At 35.7% G+C, this 26,406-nt stretch overlaps 1 long non-coding RNA gene across 1 annotated transcript in view; it reads left to right on the forward strand.

The window, feature by feature from the left end:
- The first annotated feature begins 970 nt into the window (after positions 1-970).
- LOC309604718 overlaps positions 971-26,406 on the forward strand; it is an 80,587-nt gene continuing 55,151 nt past the window's right edge. The window contains exons 1-2 of the long non-coding RNA XR_014231013.1: positions 971-11,887; positions 12,197-26,262. This is a non-coding gene — a long non-coding RNA (uncharacterized lncRNA). The remainder of the gene's footprint in view (positions 11,888-12,196; positions 26,263-26,406) is intronic.

The raw sequence follows: 26,406 nt of genomic DNA on the forward strand, positions 1-26,406 counted from the left end.
AGAACAGCTAGTAATTGTTTTCTAAGGCCAAATGGACCTTTTGGCCAAGTTTTCTTTCAAATTTTCACCCTTGGGTATGTTGTCAGTAATTTTGCACTATGAGTTATATAGCTTATAATTTGCTTGCGTATCAAAACTATACTAAATCAGGTAGGAATAGCTAGTATGAGAGAGTTCGATTCCCATAACAGCGTGGTTTGGTTGATCTGTCAGATGGCCCAAAGCAACATTGTAATGATTTGGAGATAGTAATTTCTGTAGTCCGAACTCTTCTGTGTGTGTTTGTGTTTGTCATCTTCTAGTATTTATTTTCTTACAGATTTACAGAGTGGTTTGTAGTGGAAGTGGGAAAGGGAAAATGAATGAAATAAATTGAGTCATGTTCATTGCCCTCAATAGCTGTTATTGTTATTAAACAGTAATTATTCTCTCCTACTTCAAATATACCATCTGCTTACATCACCTTCCAAAATCCCAATTAAACTGTTAATTACCCATCTAAACAAAACAAAGAGCTTACCCAAATTTCAAGAGACTGAAGGAATAAAAGAGTAGTGTGAATATGCTAATTTATAATTTGCTCCATCAGATTTAGAAGCTTTCTTGGCAGGTGTAAGAAATAATGATAGCTCTCATGTATTTTTTTTTTTTTTTTTAAAGAAATTCACGTTCTTTCTTTCTTTCTTTCTTTCTTTATTTATGACTGTGTTGAGTCTTCGTTTCTGTGCGAGGGCTTTCTCTAGTTGCGGCAAGGGGGGACCACCCCTCATCGCGGTGCGCGGGCCCCTCACCATCGCGGCCTCCCCTGTTGCGGAGCACAGGCTCCAGACGCGCAGGCTCAGCAACTGTGGCTCACGGACCCAGTTGCTCCGCGGAACGCGGAGTCCTCCCAGACCAGGGCTCGAACCCGTGTCCCCTGCACCGGCAGGCAGACTCCCAACCACTGCGCCACCAGGGAAGCCCCCTCATGTATTTTTATAATGAATCTAAGAACTGTTATGCCCTGTATGTTGAAATTCTAATGTAGTCTTCATCACAAACCAGTGAGTAGATACTATTATCCTCATCCTATGTTATTGATAAGAAAATAGAAGTTTTCAAATTTTTTTAGGTATCTTGTTTATGGTCACATCTGGCAGTGTGGACTTGAAAATAGGCAATGTGGCAAATTGTACTTTCCACAAATGACCAAAGTGATATTTCTGCTAACATAATCTTTTAAAAACCTTGCTATTCCTCACCAAGAGGTGGAGTCCATACCAACTTCCACCCCTACTGGAAACCTTGGTGGGCTTGTGACTGCTCTGTCTAATAAAGTGTGACTGACAGAAATGATGTTTTTTTAACACCTGAGGCTAGATTATGCAAAAAGTAGAGTTTCCACGGTCTCTTTTTGTGACAGGGCTGTCACCCTAGGAACCCAGCTTCCTTGGAGGAAATTCGGGAGAGATCACATAATAGGTGTTCTGGCTGAGAGCCACGGTTAAAGATTCAGCTGACAACCAGCATCAACCTTGAGAGTAAGCAGGCTTAGGCTGAGTGACCAAGTTTTCAAATGATTCCAGTCTCTTGCCATCAAGACATCTCCTGTCTTTTAGTCTTTTCATAGGAGGCCCTGTGTATCATGGAGCAAAGACAAGCATACCCAACATATTGTGTTTGATTTCCTAACTTAAAGAACCCATGAGCATAATAAAGGGTTGATTAAGTTTTGGTGTAATTTAAGTAGTCCTAGTAAATGGAATAGGCAATCTAATTTCAAACTAGTATTTTGAAATATGAGAAATATGAGAAAATACTGTCTCTGTCAAGGAAAATGAAGCATAAGCTATGTTATAACTGCAGTTTTTAAAGGTTCAGAATATTTCCTCAGCATAAAAATTATATACACACTCATAGGCTGCAAAACTTGCAATGTTTGGGAGTCCTGCCTCTTCCATAGACACTATATGACTTCCGATTCCTTCATGATCAGGAGGAGGAAGAGATGAAAGGAAACCAGGACCAAGGAAAAACCATTTAACATAGTTGAATCTTTTTGTCGTTATTTTTTGTTCATCAAAACATCTGGCTGGGCAGATTTCCAAACACTGACTCTTTTTCATTGGAATGTTTAATGGATTCTTTACAGACTTCCAGCCTCCCCACAAAGTGAAATCATTTGCACTATACATTTAGCTGCACAGGTGGTACAGTATCCCTCTGATTTCTTATAACCCGTTGAACTTTTTCTCTGCATATTGACGTGCCACAGTCTCTTTCTGCTGGAGTCACCTCACCCCACCACACAGACTTCTCGGACAGGATTCTTACGAGTTAAAGTTGGTTCAAGAGGGAGTACCACTTGAGTTGTCTATCCTGATCCATTTAAGATGTTATGAATTTTTGTCTCATGTCCCTCAAATTTCAGGATGCTTCAAATCTCTCTCTCCCTCTCTCTCTCTCTAATTGACAAAGTTAGTAGCACTGAACAGTCTTCGTCTATGTATGACCTTTTACACATCAACAATCATATGGTCACAGGTTGAGGTGCCCGTCTTTCTTCTTACAGACAAGTCCCTTTCTTCAAGTGGTTTAAATGAAGCCTCCCTTTCTCCATAGTGGTAGGAAAAGAACCCCCTCATCTCATGAAAAACACAGACATATTCAGTCACAACAGGGAAAGGAGCATATGCAGCACATCTTATTTGGCAGATGACTGTATTTAAAGAAAATTCCTAGTGAATCTCAAGCTTTTTCTCTTTTAGGCTGAAGATGGATAATGAGCTTGGTGTTGAGACACTGGGTTTTGCTACATCTTAGCAAGTACTCTATTTAGAACAGAAGAGTGCTTTGCAATCTGTTTTGGGCATTGGTTACCAGCCAAAATCAATAAGTAGGAAAAATCCATTTTTAACATCTCAAGAATCTTATTGTACGTGGATAAGTTAACCAGACCTTTCTATGTTTTGAACTTTTACAGTGTTAAAATAGAATTTGGATCCTTTTTTTGTTTCTTGTGTTCCTTCTCTTTCCCCAAGGGATTAGTGTTGTTTTTTGTTTTTTTGTTTTTTTGTCTTGGAAGTAGTTCAACCACTACTACCTGAAAGAATATGAGGAAAATAAGGTGTCAGGAGAACGTGAGTTTTCTCCTGGGTATCTACAGATAACTTACAGAAGTAACTGTTGATAAAAATAGAAAAGATAGTTTGGGACAATATTATTGATAATCTTAACTGTAAAATCCTAAATATCTTGAAATTTCTATTTGAAAATAATTTCAAACTTAAACTTACAAGTACAGTACAGAAGCATACTTTACCAGATTCAGTTGTTAACCTTCTGCCCATCTTGCTTTATTATTTTTGTTCTATCATTATCTATCTGCCAGTCATAATTTAGCTATCATCTATCTATCTCTAGCTATGGTAGGCAGAATTCTAAAGATGTTCTCCTTCCAGCCCCCAGATTCTTATTCCTTGGTCATTCAATCAAACATTAATATAGGTACTATTATGAAGAGATTTTACAGATGTAATTAAACTCCCAAGACAGTTAACCTTAAGATACAGATTTTAGGGACTTCCTGGATGGTGCAGTGGTTAAGACTCCATGCTCCAAATGCAGAGGGCCCAGGTTCGATCCCTGGTCAGGGAACTAGATCCCACATGCCTGCCACAACTAAGGAGCCTGCATGCCATAACTGAGGAGCCGGCAGACCACAACTAAGGAGCTTGCCTGCTGCAACTAAGGAGCCCACGTGCTGCAACTAAGGAACACTCAAGCTGCAACTAAGGAATCTGCCTGCCACAACTAAGGAGCCCGCCTGCCACAAATAAGACCCAGATCAACCAAAAAAAAAAAAAGATAGATTTTATCCTGGTGGGTCTTATATAATCACATAACCTTTTATAAGTCAGAAGTCAGAGAGATGTGATAGAAGAAGGGATCAGAGTGACTCAAAGTGTGAGGATTCCACATGCCATTGTGGGTTTGAAGTTGGCTCATGAACAAAGAAATGTGAGTGGCTTTAAAGTACTGAAAGTTTCCTAGCTGACGGCCAGGGAGGAAAGGACCTCAGGCTTACAACCATAAGAAACTTAATACACTGTCTCCATATAATACTGTCCTTTTCCTTTCTTTCTTTCTTTCTTTTTTTTTAATTTTATTTATTTATTTATGGCTGCATTGGGTCGTCGTTGTTGTGCGCGGGCTTTCCTCTACTTGTGGCGAGTGGGGACTACTCTTGTTGTGGTGCGTGGGCTTCTCACTGCGGTGGCTTCTCTTGTTGTGGAGCACGGGCTCTAGGCGCATGGGCTTCAGTGGTTGCAGCACACGGGCTCAGTAGTTGTGGCTCACGGGCTCTAGAGCGCAAGTTTAGTAGTTGTGGCGCACGGGCTTAGGTGTTCTTCGGCATGTGGGATCTTCCTGGACCAGGGGTCGAACCCGTGTCCCCTGCACTGGCAGGCAGATTCTTAACCGGTGCGCCACCAGGGAAGTCCAGTACTCTTCTTTTTCTGAATCATGAGAATAAGTTGTAAATATTACATCCCCTAGATACGTTATTGGGTAGTCCTTAAGAGTAAGGTTACTTTCTTAGGTAGGAATATAGTTACCAACTTAAGCAAATTTATCTTTGATGTAATACTTTTATCAAATCTGTTACTCATATTTTAGTTTTTGACCTAATAATGTCCGTGGTAGCAATTTTGTTACTCTAGTGAGAACACAGTCTCAAATCATGTATTGCATTTAGTTATCACTTCTCTTTTAATCTAGGGTATATTCAAAGGTTTTCCTTTTGTTTTATTAAATTGTTACTTTTGAATAATACAGTCACCTTTTAAAATAATGTTCTCCTTATTTTGAGTTTGTCTGATGTTTCTTTATGATTAGATTCATGTTTTGCATTCCTGGCTAGAACATGATGCTACATATAAATGATGCTGTATACTTTTTAGGTTATCACAACTGAAGCTACATAATGTCAATCTGCCCCTCACTGGTGATATTAGTTTTCATCATCTGATCAAGGTGTTGCCCTTGACAAAGAGTAGTTACTTACTGATTTTTCCCTTGCAACTAATAAGCAATCTATCAGGAGACTTTAGAACCATGCAAATATTCTGCTCACTTACCAAAATTTCCCTCCAAGTTTGGCATCTGTTGATGATGCAACTGTGAAATAATAATTACTCTGATGATCAGAAAGTGATGATTTCCAACTCCAGCACTCTCTTCATATTCACCAGTTACCATTGGTACTGTAAAGAATAGCCCTGTTTCCCTTCTACCCTATTTACTTATTTTGTATCTTTTACTATTGGTACAGATATATTCTACCTTTTTTCCTATATCTTATAATTTATTATGCTTCTTATTATTTTTGGAGGGAGAGCTCAAATTGTCTGAGGTTTGGCCAGTGGTTGCCCCTTTAAACTAGCTGCCATGTCCGTGGGACATGGCCTATCACTTTTTTTGAGAAGTTCTTTATTTTCTGACATAATAAGATGACCAAACTCATCTTGTATATATCCTGACTAAACCTAGAATCAGCCCTGTCTCCAAAAATACAGTGGAACCTTAGATAGTTTAACTTGAGGAATTATACCATGAAATTCTGCTGTAAGAATATTAATCTTGAAATAAACTTTGAATTAGAATACTTTGTAGATAAAATGGGAAGACAGATTATGAAACTAGAACCTTTATTATAGTTTTTTTTCTTTCCTGTAGATCTTGGTAAAATTTTGGGGTGAATTTTATTTCAGAAGAGATGATCAAACTATCTCTTCTCCTCTCTTCCTCCTCTCCTTCATTTTATCAAAGGAAGACAACTTCATGGCCTTACTCTGGTAATTTCTTACAAAAATGTGGTATATCAACACACCTTCGACATCTCTGTTTAGCTGTACACAAAGTCAAAATAAAGATTTAAAGACAAATCTTTCTAAATAATCATAGAGTTAGTGGTTTGCAGAGAAGAGCTTTATGAGGACAGTAACTTCTTACTCAATCAGAGGTGTAATATGAAGTTTAAAATTAGCAAAGAGCTCTGACTGATGGATCCAGGTTTACAACCCTTTGTGCTTGAAACTGAAATATGATTTCATATGGAAGTCAGTGTTCAGTAGGCAATATTGAAAAAGTTTGCTCTATGAATTTTTGAGGAACACCAACAGGATTAGAGGAGTTGCTTATACTTAGAAACTGGAATTTAGAGGCATACTCATACCATTTTAGGCCACCCTCTGCTTTTGATGACTAATGTAAAGTTCTTGACATTTATCTCATGATCATACTTACAGATATGATGCCTATTTCCACACTCTTAGAGCTTTTCCCACTGTTGGGTGGGAAGCCAACATAAACTCTACATTGTATCACTTAGTATTGATTCTTAAGTCTAGAAGGAACTGGAGAAGAATAAATCAAGGGCTGTCTAATCTTTCATTGTGGAAGGAGTTATTTTATAGAGAGACAATGGACCTTCTAAACACCATTTCTGTTAAGCATAGTAAACTGGGATTAGGATTACATGCAAAAACAGGCATGAAGTTAATATCTTCTCAAAAGATCCCTGAGGATGTAGAGACCTGAAATTAGTATCAAGATTCTAGCTTTGGAAGCCACATGTGAAAAATAGAATGTTAATAGTAGTTGTTATTGCTAAATGGTTTAACTGTGTAGGGACACAGCATAAAACATTTTAATTTATATTAAACCATTTGATCCTTAACCTTATGAGGCAGGCACTATTATTATCCATATCTTAAAGATGAGTAAACAGACACAGAATGGTTAAGTATGTTCCTCAAGTTCCCACAGCTGGATGATTTGATTGGAACCCAGGAAGTCTGACTTTGAACTACTCCATCATTTTAATTTGTTAAAATCACATACATGTTTTAAACAGTGGTTCTCCAGTGAGTCATTTTGAGCCTCTAAATCAAGGATTAAAAACTCAAAATTTAAAATGGATACAGTCTCTAAGAAAATGGAAAAAAGAAATGATAGTTGCATGAAAGAAAACTGATAGCTATGGACAGGTTGCTTGTCATTCAGTTATAGCTGGAAAAAAAATCAGACAACATATTTAGGTGCAAAGCAGAAGGAAAATCAGAAGAAGATTGTTGCCTTTCCTGATTAATGATAAATCATTTGCTATAGAAAATCTAAAAGTAGAACCAAAATTAACGGTGAGTGTTAGGAGGGTCCAATTCTCAAGTGATTTAATAGAATTATGGGTTTGGAATCTGAAACATAATACATGGTGTGATAGAAACTAGAGTATGTGAATGTATAAAAAACCAAGGCATGCAATGTGCCCCAAAATAAAGAAAACAAGCATGAAAATGAATCGTAATATCTGAACTTGGAAGATGACTTTCTCTTGAAAAACAAAAAGGTACAGATCCCACAACATAGCCAATAACTAAACTTTGAAAATGATTTTTTCATATCTTTGTTTAAAAAATAACAAGCAAATAAAACTCAAAACTGTTAAGTTCATAGGCAAATCTAGAGTATGGATAGCAACTTAAAACATCAGACTTTGTTTGTATCCATATTGAGAACCGTTAATTAGGTGTACCTGGAACTATCATGTTTACTTCTGAATTGGAGCAAGCTCAGTAGCTGGTAATCAGTGAATGTATTAATAATGGTAATATCATCTGTCAAATGTTTTCTCATGCCAAACACTATACTTAGCATTTGTGTACTTCATCTCACAGATCAGGTCCTCTTCTTGAGAATTACAATCGTTTTATTAACAGTATGGCCAAGCTATGAGCTCATTGGCACACAGCTAGTTAATGAGAGACCATACTCCCAACTCCAAAGGTCATGTTTTTAAGCACTGCATACTATGGCACTCTCTTTCAAAATAATTCGCCCTCCGGAAAAAAAATATGTATGCATATATTATATCTGTGTGTTTGTGTAAATATAAGTAGAAAGATAGACAGAGTGACTTTTGAAGTATATGGATTTTAGACACTCATAGGAAATATGTAAACTTGAAAGGGGTTACTCGTTTGTGTTGCCTGAGGTCATGACTAAATGTGTCATAAAGGAGAACTGTTACTCATTCAATTTTTATTGTATCTTGTGTGGTCTCTACAGAGAATAAGAATTTGCTAGTACTTATCCAGAGAAGGTATTTCTCTGGACTTGCATTATTTATTTTTTAAACCACAGCTAGCAGTATGTCGAACTCAAGTGGGTATATTTATCTAGGACATGCTGAAACTGGGGATTGGTATCAGGCACAAATGGATTATTTTCTAAATGCATGTTGTTTTAAAACTCATTACATAGATTAATAAGGGGATTTATATTCATTTATGCAAGAAAGAATGTCCAGAATTATCAAGAGCAATACTGCTGGAAAGGTGGTCATGGACTGCTGTGATTTGTGAGATGTTTGTCAATGGCCCTTAAGATGGGTTCAGAAAGTAAGACTTAACATTTGGAAGCTGTTATTGAAATTAACATTGCTGTGATATACAGGCATGTGATCATTTTTATAGTAATTTATTTTATTACATTTTCCAAAGTATCAGTCCAACCAATGGGTTGAAATTTTAAAACAACACAAAAAGTAGATCCTTGATTGTAGAGTTTGTAAAGTAATAATGTATAAATTGAAAAATTAAGTCCAAATTAGGGGTTTGCCTGAAATATCTAGATTGAAGAATATTTTTAAAATTATATATGTCTATTTTTCACTTAAATTTTCTGGATGAATGTCTTATTTTCAATTTTTCTCTATCTTTATGTATATGAAAAATAAGATTCTTCTATCTGCCAAATCTTTTTGGCCTCTTCTCAGCTCAATTGTCTGAGAAAAATCAATTTTTATTTCAGTATTAGAAAAGGGTCATTGCTACCCATGCTTCATTGCTTCCTCTGAATCTAGTTCAAAGTTTGCATCATAGTGTCAGGAGATCAGAGAACTAGTTCTTGTCTAATTCACAAGCTCTTTTGCAATTTAGAACTTAAGAAACATCAAGGACACAGAGTTCACTGAGAAAATTAGCCAATGTCTTGTGAATAAAGCATGGACATAAAACACAACACAATATCAAATTGAGTTAGACAGTTGGCAAGATGGGGAAATCAATAGCATCTTGGCATGTTGATGAGAAATGCTGACTGATTTGTGGCATCATTCTGAGCTCTAGGCATCAGTTACTGTATTTTTTCATTTTTATTATATAATGCTTACTGTTTTTTTCTTATGATAGCATTACTTGATCATAATACAAACTTAAAACTGCAGAAAGCTGTAATGATTAAAATGAAAATCACATGTATTCTTACCACTCAAGGATAGCTGTTCACAATATTGTATCCAGTTTTACATATGTAAGTATTTCTTCTATGTCAATTGGTGTTATTTATGTACATGAATTTTGATAGTGATTTTTAACCTGCTACCATATAGGCATTTTTTCTCATGTTATCTAAAATTCTTCAAAAATGTAACTTTAAAGATCTGCATGGTATTTCATAGTATATTTAGCAATTTCCTCACTGTTGAACATTTAGTTTAATATTTGTTAGAGCAAACAACATTACTATATATACATATTTGTCTGCATTTCTGTCTGTTTATTCCTTATGATTGATTTCTAAAACAGTGCCATTTTATTGAATTGTACTTATTTCCTACTGGAACATTGCATTTTATTTATATTTTGAAAGTCATATTTTTCTGTCCAAGTATGTATAATACCTAGTTTGGTTCATTGCAAAATAGACATAAATTCTTTCAATTCAGTTCTTAAAATTGAAACTGTATGTTCATATAATGATGCAAAATATAATACAGAAATGCATGTTAAAAAATACTTAACCAGTACTTCTACTTACAATCAAGCCTCCCCCAAAATATGTAAAACTTTAAATTGTTTCTATTTTTAGTTCTTGTGATTATCACTCTAATAGTTAATGATATTCTTTTATATTCACTTCTTGATCTGAGAACTTGGGCATTTTCTATAGATTCTTGCTATGAGAGGAGGGTTTCTTTCTATTATGGTCCCCCCGCCCCAACCTACTTCTTTTATTTTTGACATTTATATTATTATTCTTGCTTTTTATTGCTTATCTCTGTAACTCTATGCAATAAAATTAGGTCATTTTTTTCTTGTATCCTCCTCTGTGGCTAGTTTCATGACTCCTCACTAGGTAAGATGTGGATATTTGCCCTTATGATTACACCACATGTTTAATCATTTTTAATTTTCTACCCTGTGCCCTTTGTACTTCTAATTTTACATTCTCAAGGAAGAAGAGGGTTAGTATTGTATATGCACAAAATTCAGTTTTCTGAGCCTCTCTGTATGTTGATGCCAAAACATGTTAAATAGTAGTAATATTTTATTAGTATGAGAGAATAAAGAGATTAGATGCATATAAGAAAATATAAATGATATTCAAGGAGATCTAACATATGTCACACGTGAGTTCCAGGAAGAGAAGGCTGAGAAGTTAGGTCAGAGGAAAGGATCGAAGAGACAAGGGAGGGGAATATCAACAGCTAAAGATGACAGGAGTCTGCAGGTTTTTTAAAAGTTATTATGGTTTTCTAGGCCCTTTGTATTTCTGTTAGAAGTTTAGAATAATTTTGTCAACTTCCGGAAAAAAGAAAGCCTGCTGGATATCGATTGAGATTGCATTGAAGCTGTAGATTGATTTGGAGAGAACTCCTTCTTGATGAAATTGAGTTTTTTTGGTCCCATGAACATGGTATTTATTTCCATTTATTTAGGTCATCTTAAATTCCTCTTAACAGAGTTTTGGAGTTCTCAGTATACAGGTCTTTCACATCTTGTGGAAGATCTGTCCCTAAGTATTTGATATTTTTGGTACTATTATAAATGATATTTCTAAATTTCCACTTGTCTGTTACTAGTTAATAGAAATACTATTGATTTTAGACTATAGATCTTGAATTCTGTAACCCTGTTAAACTCATCAGTTCTGGTAGTTAATTCATCGGTTCCATAGGATTTTCTACATTGACACTTGTGTCCTCTCTAAATAAAGACAACTTTACATCTTTCTTTCCAATTCTCATGCTTTTTATTTCTTTTTTCTTTTTCTTCTTATTGCACTGGTAAGAACCTCCAGTACAATGTTGTATAGACGTGGTGAGAGCAGAAATCTTTTTCTTGTTCCTGATATTAGGGACAAAAATTCTATCTTTCACCAGTGAGTACAATATTAGCTGTAGGATTTTTTAGATGCCTTTATCAGGCCTAGGAAATTCTCTTTTATTACTAATTTTTTGAGTTTTGTTTTTTAAACCAGAAATGGTCTTTATATCTTTAAATGGCTTTTTAAAATTATTGAGATTATTATTTTTTAAACTATAATCTTTTAGATCATTTTTTTCTATCAGAAAGAAATCTACAAGTTAATATTTATCTTTACTGTGCCTGAGCTCTAACAAAATCTAATAAAATCAAAGACACATCCATTGTCTTGGAGAATGGCAAAGCAAAAATTGCACTAAAGTTAAACAGGCAGAGAAAACTTTACTCAAGGCTATTGGAATAGTGTAGAAAGCCAGAACTAAAGTCTGAACTTAGCTCCACTGAAACAAAAGGCAGGAGAGTTTAATCACTGAGGTGAATGAGTGGAAAAATACTGGAGGATATTAGCGGAGAGATTAATCAGTTGAATATGTCCAGCACATTGAGTTATTCCTGAGTTTTCAACTGTTTTGCTCTGTAATTAGGCCTTCTGTTTTTGCTAATTGAGACTGATTGAAGGTAGACTCCTACCTTCCACAGAGACTGGGAGAAAGGGCTCTATCTTCCTTGATGATTACATTCAAACGAATGCCTTGCAAGTCCATGAGAAAGTCATGCCTGGATCAGAAAACTGGCCAGAGGCTTTTTTTTTTTTTTTTTTTTTAATTTATTTATTTATGGCTGTGTTGTGTCTTCGTTTCTGTGCGAGGTCTTTCTCTAGTTGTGGCAAGTGGGGGCCACTCTTCATCGCGGTGCGCGGGCCTCTCACTATCGCGGCCTCTCTTGTTGCGGAGCACAGGCTCCAGATGCGCAGGCTCAGTAATTGTGGCTCACAGGCCTAGTTGCTCCGCGGCATGTGGGATCTTCCCAGACCAGGGCTCGAACCCGTGTCCCCTGCATTGGCAGGCAGATTCTCAACCACTGCGCCACCAGGAAAGCCCTGGCCAGAGGCTTTTAAAAAGTTTTTCATATATCACAAAAGGACAGAGAAAGAATTTACAGTTAGGAGACTTTCTGAAATAAATACTCTAAGAAAAGGGAGGTCGGGGGCCTAGAGTCAGGAAGTAGCCTGTCTAAAGATTAGTCAAGCTGAGAGGAACATTAAGGCTGTCTTGGTCACAACTATATATATAGTCCCTGGTTAGGCTTGTTAAACAGTGCTCCTGTGTGACATTGGAAGGCATGCTGTACTCCTTTTTGATTTTGGATAAGTTTTGGATAAGTTTTCTTAGCCTCAGGTATTTCAATAATCACATAAGGTGGGAGATGATGATTTATTTAGCCAGAGTAGTGGCAGTCACCGTGGTGGCTACAGGTAGTCAAATTTTTTAAAGTATTTTTTAAATTAAAATTCAGAAAAATTAAAATGTAAGTAAATAAGACTTGCTGATTGAACAAATGGTGGGATATTAGAGAAAGAAAGGAGTCAGTGATGACACCAAATACTGTTTTTTTATCTGAGCAGTGGGAAAAGTGAGGTTTTCATTAACTTTGTTTTTATAGAGTTGGTCATCAGATTAGCAATCAAACTATGTCTTGTTTTATATACTATCTGTGGCTTTTTCCCTGCAGTATGTTGGTCCCCTGCAATATTGCCTTCACAGCATTTCGTATCTAATTCTTAGCCTTTCGTCAAAAACCTGCTCTTATGCTGTCTTTTCAATGAAATAATTCCAGTTATCTCCAGCCTGATACGATGATGACAGTCCTACTGTTGGTATTGTTAGTGTTGTTGCTAAAGTTTTTGGCGGTTATACTCCATGCTTGGTACTATGCTAAGACCTTTACATTAATTGTCTAATATCATCCTTATAACAACTCAGTGAGGTATTATTATTATTTATTTGTTTTTACAAGTGAGAAAACTAAGGCTTAAAGATGTTGTCACTCCTAGAGATGAGGATGCAAAGACGGAAGTGGTGGCACCAATATATTAATTCAGTTTTGTTTAACCCCAGAGGACCAATCTCTTAAGCTTCTAGAATGACTTATTAATTGCAATTATTGATGAATGACTATTTGTTCTATAGCTTACGTTTGGTTTCCCCAAGGTGATTGCATTTGTAATTTAATTAATCCTGTGCATCCATCCTTTCTTTCTCCTAGTTACCCCTGTGGTTAGTGCTGTACACTGTTCAATTCTTTTTGCTTTATGGTTCTCTACTGAATCATATTTGAGAGAGAGATTGTTTCTTTATTCCAAATAATGTAGCAAGATCCTCTGGCAAATTATTTATATAAAGCAAGTGGATTTTATCAAAAGTTTTAGTTACCTAACTGACAATTTTTCTATCCACACACATCGTTCATTACCTAATTATTTATTTATTAACTTGTGTTAATACATTTTTTTAAAGTGAGATGATGATGTTTTTTACAGAGAAATCTCAGATATGTTTTCTCTCTTTTTCTTCCCAGCATGAATTCTTTTTTTTTTTTTTTAACATCTTTATTGGAGTATAATTGCTTTACAGTGGTGTGTTAGTTTCTGCTGTATAACAAAGTGAATCAGCTATACATATACATATATCCCCATATCTCCTCCCTCTTGCGTCTCCCTCCCACCCTCCCTATCCCACTCTTCTAGGTGGACACAAAGCACCGAGCTGTTAATGAGAATAATATACACTGTATTGGGGAATCAGAGCTAGGGAACTTGAACAACATTTGGTACATCCTTCTACCCAAAGGTAAATTCTCTGCACAGCCTCCCTGACAAAGCACTGCTCTATTTCTGATTAATTATGGCAGTAAAGGGAAAAACAGAATGCCTCAATGCATTCAGTTTTATTATTGAATGAATATGTGTGTTCAGCGTTACCCATGATAGTTAGTTGAAATCTTCTTCTTTGTAACTTTTCAACCATTGCTTTTAGTTCTACCCTTTTAAGAAATAAAAATAAATTTAAGATACACACTGTGCCACATGCTCAAACACTTAAAGATGCCCTTCATCTTTCTCTCAAGGCTTCTTTCTTCAGGCTAACTCTGCTCAGTTCCCTTAGATACTCTGTGACGCCCATCCTACTCCCTCCCAGTTGGCTCTGTTTTTCCCTGGAAAGAGGCAGCAAAAATATTCATTGCTGTAGGCTGCCATATTGATAGCAAACAGGTCAATTAACAAATGGCACCAGGATAATGACCTAGCTCCTAAATGACTGATCCTTCCGTGCATTGATTCTAATCAGTAGATTATGGATTCACGAGCATTTGGTTTATTGACACTAATCACCGTATAGACAATGTCCCTGAAATATTCAAGATGTTTGTCCACATTATAGTCTCTCTACAGTTTCTCTGACAAGTTTCTGTCCTTCCCATTTTGATCTTTGTCTTTTGCACAACTGCTTTGAAATGTATCAGTCTTTTCCTGAATCAGAGCTAGTAAACGTCTCTTCTGTCCATCTTAAATACTCTTTATTCCTTTTGATGTGGTTTTTCTAATTAATGGCATTAGCATGAGATGATCTTCAATCTTGGTTAATCTGAAAAGGGAACTGTAAAGTTTAGTTTTAGCTGGAATTTCTGCTATATATACAGTTGCTTCTCATTATTTGCCATAGTGATGTTTTAGAAAATTACCATAGATACTGAATTAGTGAATACTGAACTTTTGCTCCTAGGGGAAATACAGGGTTAGGTTCCTGCAAGCCTCTGGTAACAACATTTTTATCAACCAAAACACCATTTATGTTAGGTAGGTTTGCTTGCCAACAATGTCCTTGTAAAACAATCTAGTGTCTTCATTGTTGAAAACCTGCTCTACCATAAAATCCTTTTCCTAAATAACACTTAGCAGGTATTTTTATGATTCTTCTGCAGTCTCTTGACTCGCAGAATCTGCCTCACCTGCAAGTTTAACTTTTTTCATGCTCTATTACCCTTTGAAATGTCCAAGCCAGCCAGCACTAGCTGTAAAGGGTTTAACATTTTTCTGATTCTAGGTAATGTGATTGTAAATTTCTCTGGCTTTCAGCCTCACAATAGTGCCATCTACTACACTTTTTAAAATGGGTCATCACCTCATGAATCCACAAATTTAGCTACTTCTATCTTTTCCATAGTTTCATTACGTATTATAGATGTTGCTTTAGCACATTCTGGAGTGGTCTCATGGACAGATTGGTGAATTTCCTCTTCATTTTTCTGGATGTACCTTATTGTTGATTCATTAGTATTGAGCTCATAGCCAACAGCACTGTAACTCATGCATGAATGAAGCTAATCTAACACACATATTTTCCCCATAAAGTATATCACAGCCTTCCACTTAGGAACACTACACAGCACTTCAGTATTATACCTGGGAAGATTTTAAAATTCTCAAACTAAATTCTCAGTTAAATCACCAAGAAAAAGTACAAAAATGTAAAAAATATGGCACTAAATAGACTTTTAAAAGCATGCTTGTTTACAGCATGAGAGCTGACTCGCCTTGTTTGACTTCAGCTGGGAATGCGTGTGTCCAGCAACTTAAGTTTTTGCCTCTATGTACATGTCCATGAATAACCACATAAGTGCCCAAGTATTGATTTGGAGGTTACAAATAAATTTTAGTGAGTAGGCCAGTCTGTAAATATGGAATCTACAAATAATGAGGATCAATTGTATTAGGGTTAAAGGGATATGAGCCTTCATAATGAAAAAGTCCACCAAATGTCCAGCATAAAACCATATGCTTTGACAGATCATTGTGTATTTTCAGAACATTAAGCTTAAGAGAAGATTCCCAGATTATATCCTCCACCTTGTAAACTCAAAGAAAAGTTTTTCTCAGGCTCACTTTGCTGGTTACTCTTATTGCATCCTTTTTAAAAATTATTCCATCTTTTGTTTTTATTTGTTTAGAAATGTATTATCCTTCTGCCTTCTACTGATGGTTGTATTCTCATGCTCTTCTTAATTAGAGGTTTATGACTTTATGTATGTTTTATTATCATCTTAGGGGAATTATAACAGAGAAGAAAAACACATATCTTCACTCTTCCATTTTTCACTGACAGCTCAGAGGCTGAGAAGCTAATGTGCTCTGCATAAGCAGAAAATAGACAAGTTTCTGGAAGTTGGATATGGGAGGGTAGTAAAAATCACTTGAAACCCTTGAAATGTGTGTTCCAGGAAGATCAGGTAAATCACCTGAGCTGGGGTAGAGACAAGTGACATGAGTTATACATCAGAATGTAGGTTTGGAAAAAGTAGACTAAAGCTTGTGAAAGAGTAGACAGTGGCTCTGACTTGTTATTTTCTGACCCATCCCCTAGGAGCCTGAAAATACTTTTTTTAATAGAAAGATATGATATGAAATCCTAATCAACTTTTTCTAGTCACATAAATTGTGTGCTTTTGTAGAATGAAACCACATATTTGTATTGATGTCTTGTATTTGAATAATGCTAAAATTATTTTATTAACAAAATCTGTACCTCCTATAGACTCTAAATGAGAAAGACCTCCAAACTGTTAAGAGTCCTCAGGTCCATGATTTAATGATGGCTGAAATGAGGAGATAAGTTATCCATCGTATCATTATTTTTCCACCAAGAGAAAAAACAGAATTAAAACTTTGTACTTTGTCTACTTGTCACCTGGGTAATAGAAGAGGAGGCTGAGCCTGAATAAATGTGATGGGAGGGATACATTGATTCAGGTTCTTACTGAGATGTGGTTGTAAGAGAAATTTACACACGTAATTAATATTCAGGAAAGTATGAAAGCCAAAAAAGGCCTCAGATAAAATTAATGGTTTTGAAAACTCTGACAGCAGAAAACGCCATTAACTATTATGCTCAAAAACAAAACAACCACCTGCTGCAAACTTTCTTATTTTGGCATGGCAGAACAAATGTACTAGAAAGAGAAAAACTGTAAGGAGCCATTTTATTTTTGATAGAAATCAAATATCATGATTTGCCAAAGTCTTATGACAATTTTGGAAGGGAAGTTTCTTTTCAGAACTTGGAACTAAATCCATCTGTATTTCTATTGTTGAGTATTTAACCAATGAGGTTTTCCTAAGATGTTACTTTTATCCTGAATTTACATTATCCTGGATCACTTGATTACTGGCTTATGCTATAGTCTCACACATGATTTACCATGTATAATAACCTGCCTTCAAAATGTATGCATATATAAATAGATTACAAGATATTAGTGGATACATAACATAAAATACATGAATGTAAAGAAAATTCTGAGTTCAGAGGAGGTGGTATTACATTGTTCTGAAGAGGTGATTTTGTTTTTCAGTAGGTTCAGGAAGGGGGAAAGTTACTAAATGAAATTAATATTTAAGCAAAAATTCTAAGGAGATAAATATGTACAAACCCAAGAGTCTTAAGAATATTTTATTAAAATATATGAAGGGTTATGGAAATAGCAAAAGAAATTATTTCATAGTTGAATAAGCCATACTACCTATATGGAATTTTGTAAAGAATTTATGCACATTCAAAGATTTATTAAATATGGACATTTTGGCCAATTTTCAATTAGCCAAACATATTGTTTCAAAAATGGATTATGGAAAGAAGGTAGACACTTAAGGTAAACATGAATAGAAAAGCAATGAAGATTGGGACAACACTGTAAATCAACTCTACTTCAACTTAAAAAAAAAAAAAATGAAAGAGAGGAAAGAGGGAAGGAGAGAGGGAGGGAAGAACAGAGAGAGAGAGCAGCAGACTTGAGAGCGTGCAGCAGCCAGAAGAGAAAGTTATTTATATTCCTGCCTTTCCATTTAACCATTGCCATTAGTACTTTAAGCCTTGAGTTCCATGACATTTTTCTCTCTCTTCAAGTAGTCTCATTCCTTGATTATATTAAATAGTTTTTTTTCACTGAAAAACAAAAGAGCAGTGTTCCCAACTTCAAAAGGTTGTTTGTAGGATTACATAAAGCATTGAATATGGAAGCACATTGAACAGAAAAATGTACAGTGTTAAATGAAATGATACATTAATATGAAGGCAGCCATTTTTATTGCTTGGAAGTTTTTAATCAGTAAATCAACTTATACTTTTTATTTGTTTATAAATAAATTATTGTGAAAAATGGGTGATGTTGAAATTGTGCTCATCTCTTTCTCAACTTTGACACCACATCCCCAGAGTCTATGACATGAGGCAGCATCATTGGGGTCAAATGGACCTTGTGGGTCAAATTTTAGCCTTATAATTATTCATCTTTTTTATAGGCAATAACGCCTCCCTTCAAAATCATTTACATGTCAGCTTTGACCTGTGTAAGTCATAATCAGCATTTTACACACTCATACAGTGTGTTTGTTCACCAAGGAAAGACAAAGAGGCTTATTGAAAACTTCAATACACACTTCTTTCTGACTTTCTCAATATATATTTTTTACACAGTGCAGACTGCAAGGGGAAGGTAAAGAGCAATCTTATGGGGCTACAAAATGGTTCATTTGAACTCCATTCAACCATGTGTTGTGCAGTTATGCTCTAGTGAACTAGGTAGACAAGAACCCTTCTCTCAAGTGTTCATACTTTGTTCAGGGAGATAGACAATAAATAAGGAAATAAATAGTTTTGATAGTACTGACTTCTAAGAAGAAAATAAATCACAGTGATAATTAGCAATGGGGAACCATCTGCTTTGGTTAGGATGGTCTGGGAATGTGTGTGTCGGCTTAGATACTCAGGGAAGGACTCTCTAGGGTGGGCAGAGTGGGGGGCATTTGAGCTGAGGACAGAATGATGAAGAGGATGAAGCTGGGCCAATGTCTGGTAGAGAGTGCAAACATCCACAGGCAGAAGGAGATTAGCATATCTGAGTGAAAAAAAAGAAAGGATTCAAGCTGGGGATATATATTTTTTTCTTCAGTGCATGTGTCTAGGTAATGGGTTATAATCCAGAAAAAAAATTTTAGACTCTTGCCAAAGGAGGTAAATTCAGTGGATAATGTAGTAAAATTTACAGGTTTAAGATAATCACTTTTGATTTTCCCTGTGGAATGTATTCTTTACCTATAGTTTTTCTTGATAGGTTTTGCCTTTGTTTTACAGTCACTGTACATATTAATGTTCTTGCAGAACTGCTTTAAAGGATATTATAATTATCCTGATCAACTATAAAAGCTATACTATAGTCGTAACTGTTGTGGTCCATATCCATGGATGATATCTTCTGGCTACTTATCATCTCTATTTTGAATAGTCATGGAAGTGTTCTGAAAATTAGAAAGGAAGAGCAAAAATATATCACAATGATGGTTTCCTGAATAGTTATGTTAAGCAGGTGATTTTATGTTTATGTGTGTGTGTATGTAAACACAAGAAGATTTTTTTCTCAAAGGAAACTGTGACCTTTATTGTTTTGACTTTACGTAAGTTATCTTTTCTGGCCTTAGATTCTATAGCCCTCTTCTTCCAATAGACTCATAGCACTAATATACACAGATATAGCCTCAAACCACAAGTAACATAAATATATTTTCTATTTGTATGAGGCACAGAAAACCAAGGAGAAGCATTGGAAGATTTAAACAAATCTAATGGGAAAAATTTGATGAATGAACCTTCTTTAAATACACACTGCTTTCCAAATGTTCCTTCCAGTGTGGTCAGCATTAGCTTTTTTTTTTTTTTTTTTTTTTTTACTTTGTAGTCGATTTCACACACACACACACACACACACACACACAGATGCACAACCCACGCACAAGGGAGTATTGGTATTCAGCATACAAAAATCACGCATTAAAATTGTAGGTAGTTAAGTCCAAGCAGATGGTTGCACAGCATTTATATCTTTGATTAAATTTTATTTTGATTTATTAATGGAACTATAAAATTCCTTAATGAAGCATATTCACGAAAAGCCAAAGAAGAGAAGATTTTTAGCTGGGCTTGTATTACTGAGGCCATAAAATTAACAAGTAAACAGAAAACATAACTGTCAAATTATTTATGGGCTTCTCTTTAGCATAAATATTTTTAAGGCTGTATATCCAGGTAGATTTTGTAGCAGATGTAGTGAAGCAACCCAGTTAGAAAATATAAAAACAGTTCCCCAAGGCTCATATCATTTAGCAAGTGTGTTATTAGGGTATGCAGGGCAACAAGGATCAATATCGGCTGTCACTCAGAGGGCACTGAGCTGGGAGGAACGTGTAGAGATTAGAATTTAGGAATAAGTGAAGATTTGGAACAAGAGTTTATAATATATAATTGCCACTTTCTGGAAGAGATAGAACTCCAGAAATTTGAGAAAGTGTTCAAGGAAAAGAAACAATAGGAGTTATTAGTTTTAAATACTTTAAAGTCCTGGAGTCAGGACGGTATTTGTGGCCTGCTAGAGAAGATGTATCAGCAGCTCAGTCAGGTGAGGAAAGGGGAGTTTGACCTAGCAGTTCCTCTGATACTTCTTCCAAGCAAAGGCGGGGCCTACTGTCATAGTGTAGATGCCTGTGGGCCTGAAGGTGTGAACTGCATGAAAGGTGAAAGGCATTTCCAAAAGCCAGAAGGCAGCAAAGTGTTAATTTTGATGAGCGAAAAGGTGAGAAATAGGAGACCTGATGTTACATATTGCTAGGTCCTGACTAATTGGCCTATTTCTCTCACTTTGTACTAAAAGAGTGTCTCTATCACTTTCTTCTCCCCCTCCTCTTTTTTTTTTTTTTTTTAAAGAGCAACTGCTTTCCCTTCATTAGGTTAACTGCCAGAGAAAACACACCTTTGGGATTTTCTATTCTGCTCTTAAGAAAGGATGCATGTTTCTCCCCTATAAATTCTCTCCCATAAACAGTTCATGGTTGTGTTTTAAGCAAAGTGCTTCAAATCTGGGAGGGAGGGAACAATCTTTAACATGGTTTTGAAGAAGATCAATAACGAAAACAAAGTATTGTAAACTCCATAGTGTTAAAAATTAAATCAGTTGCATTCCTTGGTTTTATGATTCCTACAGAATTTGCTTCATCACCTCCCAACCCAGCTTTAGGGCAGGGATGCACTCTTAAAATGGACAGAAGAGGAAAACACTCTTGCTGTGCTTGATTTTCTGCTCGGTGCAGGTTCATCTCCTCTCTGGTTTGGGCAGCATTTATTATATCTACTGTCTATTTATGTACATTTTGATACCTCATTTGATTAAAAGTTTGTTGTTGAGAATGGAACTCATATTTGAATCACATTTGTATCCTTTTGCCAAGCACACATGTCTTTTAGGTCTTTGGCATTGATAAATTTTTTTAAACAGTTTGATTTACAAGCTCTATCAGCTTGCTTTAATCCCACTGTGAGGCAGCCTGATGACTTATCCTATTGCTATGAAAGCTTAGAACTACGTGATGATAGAACACTGAAGTGCATGTGATTAGTTCAATTCCACAGCATTGCTAGCACAATACTGACCAATACAACATATTGGTAATATTTAATTTAGAAAACTTCCTCTTGGGAATTGCATTGTAGTGCTAAAGATGTATAAGGCATCCAAAGTAGTCCCACAGATAATTTGGATTATCTAAAATTATGTTAGTTACATTTATGCCAGACACTGTGCCAAATATTTAGTATGATTTAAACAATATTTACTTAGTTTAGTTATCTTTCTTGTATAACTTCATGCATGTAGCATATAGATGAGATCATTCTTTTTTTGTTCTTGTTTTGTGTTTGTGTGACCATTTTCTGAATCTGATGGAAAAAATGAGTACTTTTAGCATGAATATAAGTATTTTACCCTCAATTTAAGGAACATTAAAGATACACATTTAATTTTATACTACAGTAAAAGTAAATGCCAGAATCTTTATTTTTGTATCTAAAATTAATATATATGAGTAATAAATATATTTGGATACATATATAACAAAATACTAAAAATATTTTAAATTAAAAAATTTTGCATGAAATGCTCATGTTCTAATAATATCCATCAATATACCTGTGGATCAAAATGACAATATTTACACTCTTTTGAAATTTAGTTCTGAATGAATAAATTTACATTGTGACTATCATTTTTTAAGATGATGTAAGATATTTAGGAAAGTGGTAAAAAAATTATGAATCACACAAACAAATCATTAGACTTGAAAGGATCTTGTTAAGAAATAACTCCTATGAGAATTCTGGTGCTCTTAGTTTGAAATTGACTTAATAATAAAACAATAAAATGTACTTATTTATTTTATATGCATTAAATATGTCTAATAGCCCCGTAAAAATGTATACTATATTTATAATTTGAAAATTGATATAAATATGAAAATTATTTACAACTGAAATGATTTATTCCAGTGTAGGAGAACATTTATCTGTGCAATTGAGAGATTTAAAAACAAAATGAATGACACGTTTTTCATTAGGTTCGAGGCCCTGTCCCATGTACAGATTGTTGTTGATAAGCCATAGAAAACCAAGTAGATTACAAGTTTTAACCTAGTAGTATATAATTCAGTAAAATTATAATAGGCTTTACATTAATACAGAAATGTTTCCAATGACATTTGTTTATAGATTTTTGCTTGTATATAGCTCAAGCCATTTTTGAAGTAATTTAATCAAAATATGAAATCCATGAGGACCTTGGCATCTCATCAAACCTATAGACTAAACTGTGGCTGGGATTCAGAAACAATTATATCCAGTGATTTGTCCACTATTGGGAATCTCTCCATTTATCCTCTCTCCTTCTCTCCGTATTAGCTTCATACTTTTCTCTTTTTCTGTAGTTCTGCCATTTTCATTTCTCAGTTCTACATGACAGAACGTATAGTAGCTGATAGATCCCGAGGTTAACATTTTATAATGTCAGCCATTAGGAAGAGATCATCCTTGGGGATGAATTGATTGGTCCAGCTGGGCCAGACACTCACTTCTGACCATTACGTTATGGTCTGAAGTTGGATCATATTGAACCATGGCTGTTCCAGCTGCCATATGACTGTGGAAGGGACAGTCCCCAAAGGAAGTAAGAATGTTGGTCAAATAATTTCATAGATTTCCTATAAAAATAATCCCTTGGAACCTCAGCATACGTCTATATCTTTCATTTCAAATATAAAACATCACATAATATATACCTATGCATTACAGGTTGGGAAGTAGACACTGAGATGGTGATTAATGTGTAAAAGTTTTAATAGGGAGTTAAACACCTTTGGAAGGAAAGAAAGGGATGGAAGCAAGATTGAGCAGAGGGAGAAGTTGGGCTGAGACCCAGTTTCATCAATGGCTCAGCTGACCCTATGTGGTGCTGTACAGTTGTATGGGCCTAAGTAGGGCTGTGAGGCTTGGGCCTTTATACCCCTGCATTAATGACTCAGTGGATGTCAGCTGACTTAGGAAAGGAGCATATCCTTGGGCTGGGCATCTAACTTTAACTAAGGCAATTCCTGAATAGGGTTCTTAGCTGAAGGCTTACTGCTGGCAGCACCCCCAACAACTGGGAGAGTAAGTTGTTCATCTCTGAAGTGGGACCTGAGCAGGTAGCACAGCATACATTATATTCTTTCACTTGTGTTTCCTGGATATATTTTCTCATATAAATCCAGAGAATAACTCCTCTAATATTCCAGAGAGTTTTTTATTTTCATGGACAGACTTAGTAGAGGGACGATAGTGGGATGAATGAAAGCCCTCCCTGATGAATATAGAGTAGGAATTGCAACTGATGCTCCTCTTCCTCCTCTACTATCAATTCAAAAGTGCTCTGACTCTCAATTAGTATCTCTGCTGGTCTCAGTGGCTTAAGTGGTAATGTGACCCGACCTCAACCTTGAGATGCCTGAGCCCGTAGTCAACATTCTCTTCTCAAGCTGTGGCTGCTGTGCTTGTTATTTACCAACAAATTTGGGCATGGGGTACCATGAGGGTCACTTGCATAGCAAAATATTTCTCCCTGCTCCCATGACTGATGATCATGATCTATAAAACCCACAAAGATGACAACTTTTAACCTGCTAGGTCAGCACAAAGAGCCCAGGCAGCACCCATTTCTTATAGTGTAATGAAACTCTTGCTGTGTATTCTGGTTTTGTGACACAGAACCTCAAAAGATTCAGACAGATCCCAGAGTTCTAAGGATGAGAAGCACACCTTCCCCAATAGGGATGATGGAAATGACAATAAGTAAGATCACTCCTGCTTCCACCTCTTTCTTCCCAGACCCATGGATTCTTCCCATAGGGAAATAACCATATATAAAAGTCTTGGTTGAGTGCAAATTGTGTCCTGGAAGAAGGCACCCTATCATTACAAGGTATCACCTCTGAATTGGTAGACAATCTGTGCCTACAACACTCTGTTCCATCAAGTTGTCAGTTTCTGGGTGATGTGGTATGTGATAGGATCAGTTGATTCTCTGGTTGGGTGCTTACCCCTTACTGAACCTCCTTTGCTATATAAAGTGAGTTCTTTGGTCTGATGTGATATTACATGGCATCTCATGCTCAAGAAATACACATTCTTGAAGCTCAAGATAGTGGGGCTAACTGTAACCAAGTGGGCAGCAAGGGAAAGCCAGGGCTTAAATTTCTTTTTATTCTTGTCAAAATAAATTGCTGTCCCTTCCAGGGTGTAGCACAAATCTGGCCTGGTTTCATTGTTACTTAATCTTGGCTATTAGTCTATTGTGTAGGAGAATGTATGGAGGCAGATCCTGAAGGGGGTGCATGTTGCCCTACAGGGTGGTGGTAAGTCTCTACATGGTCTTCAAATAAATTCTTTTAACATCTCAAAGAGAGTTCACAGCAACCTGTGCATCAATCCAGATGTTCACAACTTAGGTCTTAGGATCCCATTCTTTCCCAACAAGAACCTTGACCTTGGTATCTAGGCTGGGAATTTTACCCTCTTTGATTTTCTGCTACTCTACTGATTGATTCTTGGGGCTAGACCTAGACTTTCTCTGCTCTCACATTGAAGTAGATAAGAACCTCTTTGTATACTGCTACTTAAGAGACTTCTTTGGCTTTCATATTTGGCTTTTAATTAGAGTCACCACTCCTAGTCGTTTTTTCCCCCCAAGGTATGGATTGTGCTTAAAAATAGCTCCCCAATTCCACTATCTTTATAGTTATTATTTTTCTGGAACTTCCTAAATGTTTGATACAGTCCTCTTTAGAATAAGATTCCAGTTTATCATTAGTGAAAGTTTAAATAATTACACTGCTATCTTATGCCATGTTTGGTTGCAACACAGTCTTATGAAAGGCCTTAGCCGGCTCCACAGCAATTGGGTAAGCTTAATCCATTTTCAATTGTTATGAAACTAACATATGTGGAATTATTTTTACCATTTTGATTTGTGTTTTTTTATGTATTGTGCTTTCTCTGCATTTTGTGTTTTGTTATTTACTTTTATGCACTTATTGAAGTAATTACTGTTTGTATGCTTGTGTTGCCTCCTCTACTTGTTTCAAAGTTATATATTTTATTGATTTTATTTTAGAAGTTTCTTTTAAATCTTTAAATGCACACTCTATTTAACACAGTGTAAAATTAATCATTATCTTTTATCCTCTTCTAAGGCAGTACCTTAACTTTTTTCTTTTTTTCATACTAAGTCTTCAAAAATCTGGTAAATATTTATTTTATTGAGATATAGTTGATTTACAATATTATATTAGTTTCAGGTTGCAACATAGTGATTCAAAATTTTTCTAGATTATACTCCATTTAAAGTTATTATAAAGTGTTGGCTATATTCCCTGTGCTGTACAATTTATCCTTGTATCTTATTTATTTTATACATAGTAGTTTGTACCTCTTAATCCCCTACTCCGATCTTGCCCCTCTCCTCTTTCCTCTGGTAACAAGTAGTTTGTACTCTATATCTGTGAGTCTGTTTCTGTTTTGTTATATTCATTCATTTGTTTAATTTTTTAGGTTCCACATATAAGTGATAACATACAGTATTTGTCTTTCTCTGACTGACTTATTTCACTAAGCGTAATACCCTCCAGATCCAACCATATTGTTGCAAATGGCAAAATTTCATTCTTTTTTATGGCTGAACAGTATTCCATTGTGTGTGTGTGTGTGTGTGTGTGTGTGTGTGTGTGTGTGTGTGCATGTATGTGTGTGTGTATGCCATATCTTCTTTATCCATTGATGGACACTTAGGTTGCTTCCATGTCTTCGCTATTGTAAATAAAACTGCTGTGAACATTGGGGTGCATGTATCTTTTCAA

This window comes from Balaenoptera borealis, assembly GCF_965194805.1.
Source record: "Balaenoptera borealis genome assembly, chromosome: 10".
Lineage (NCBI taxonomy): Eukaryota > Metazoa > Chordata > Mammalia > Artiodactyla > Balaenopteridae > Balaenoptera > Balaenoptera borealis.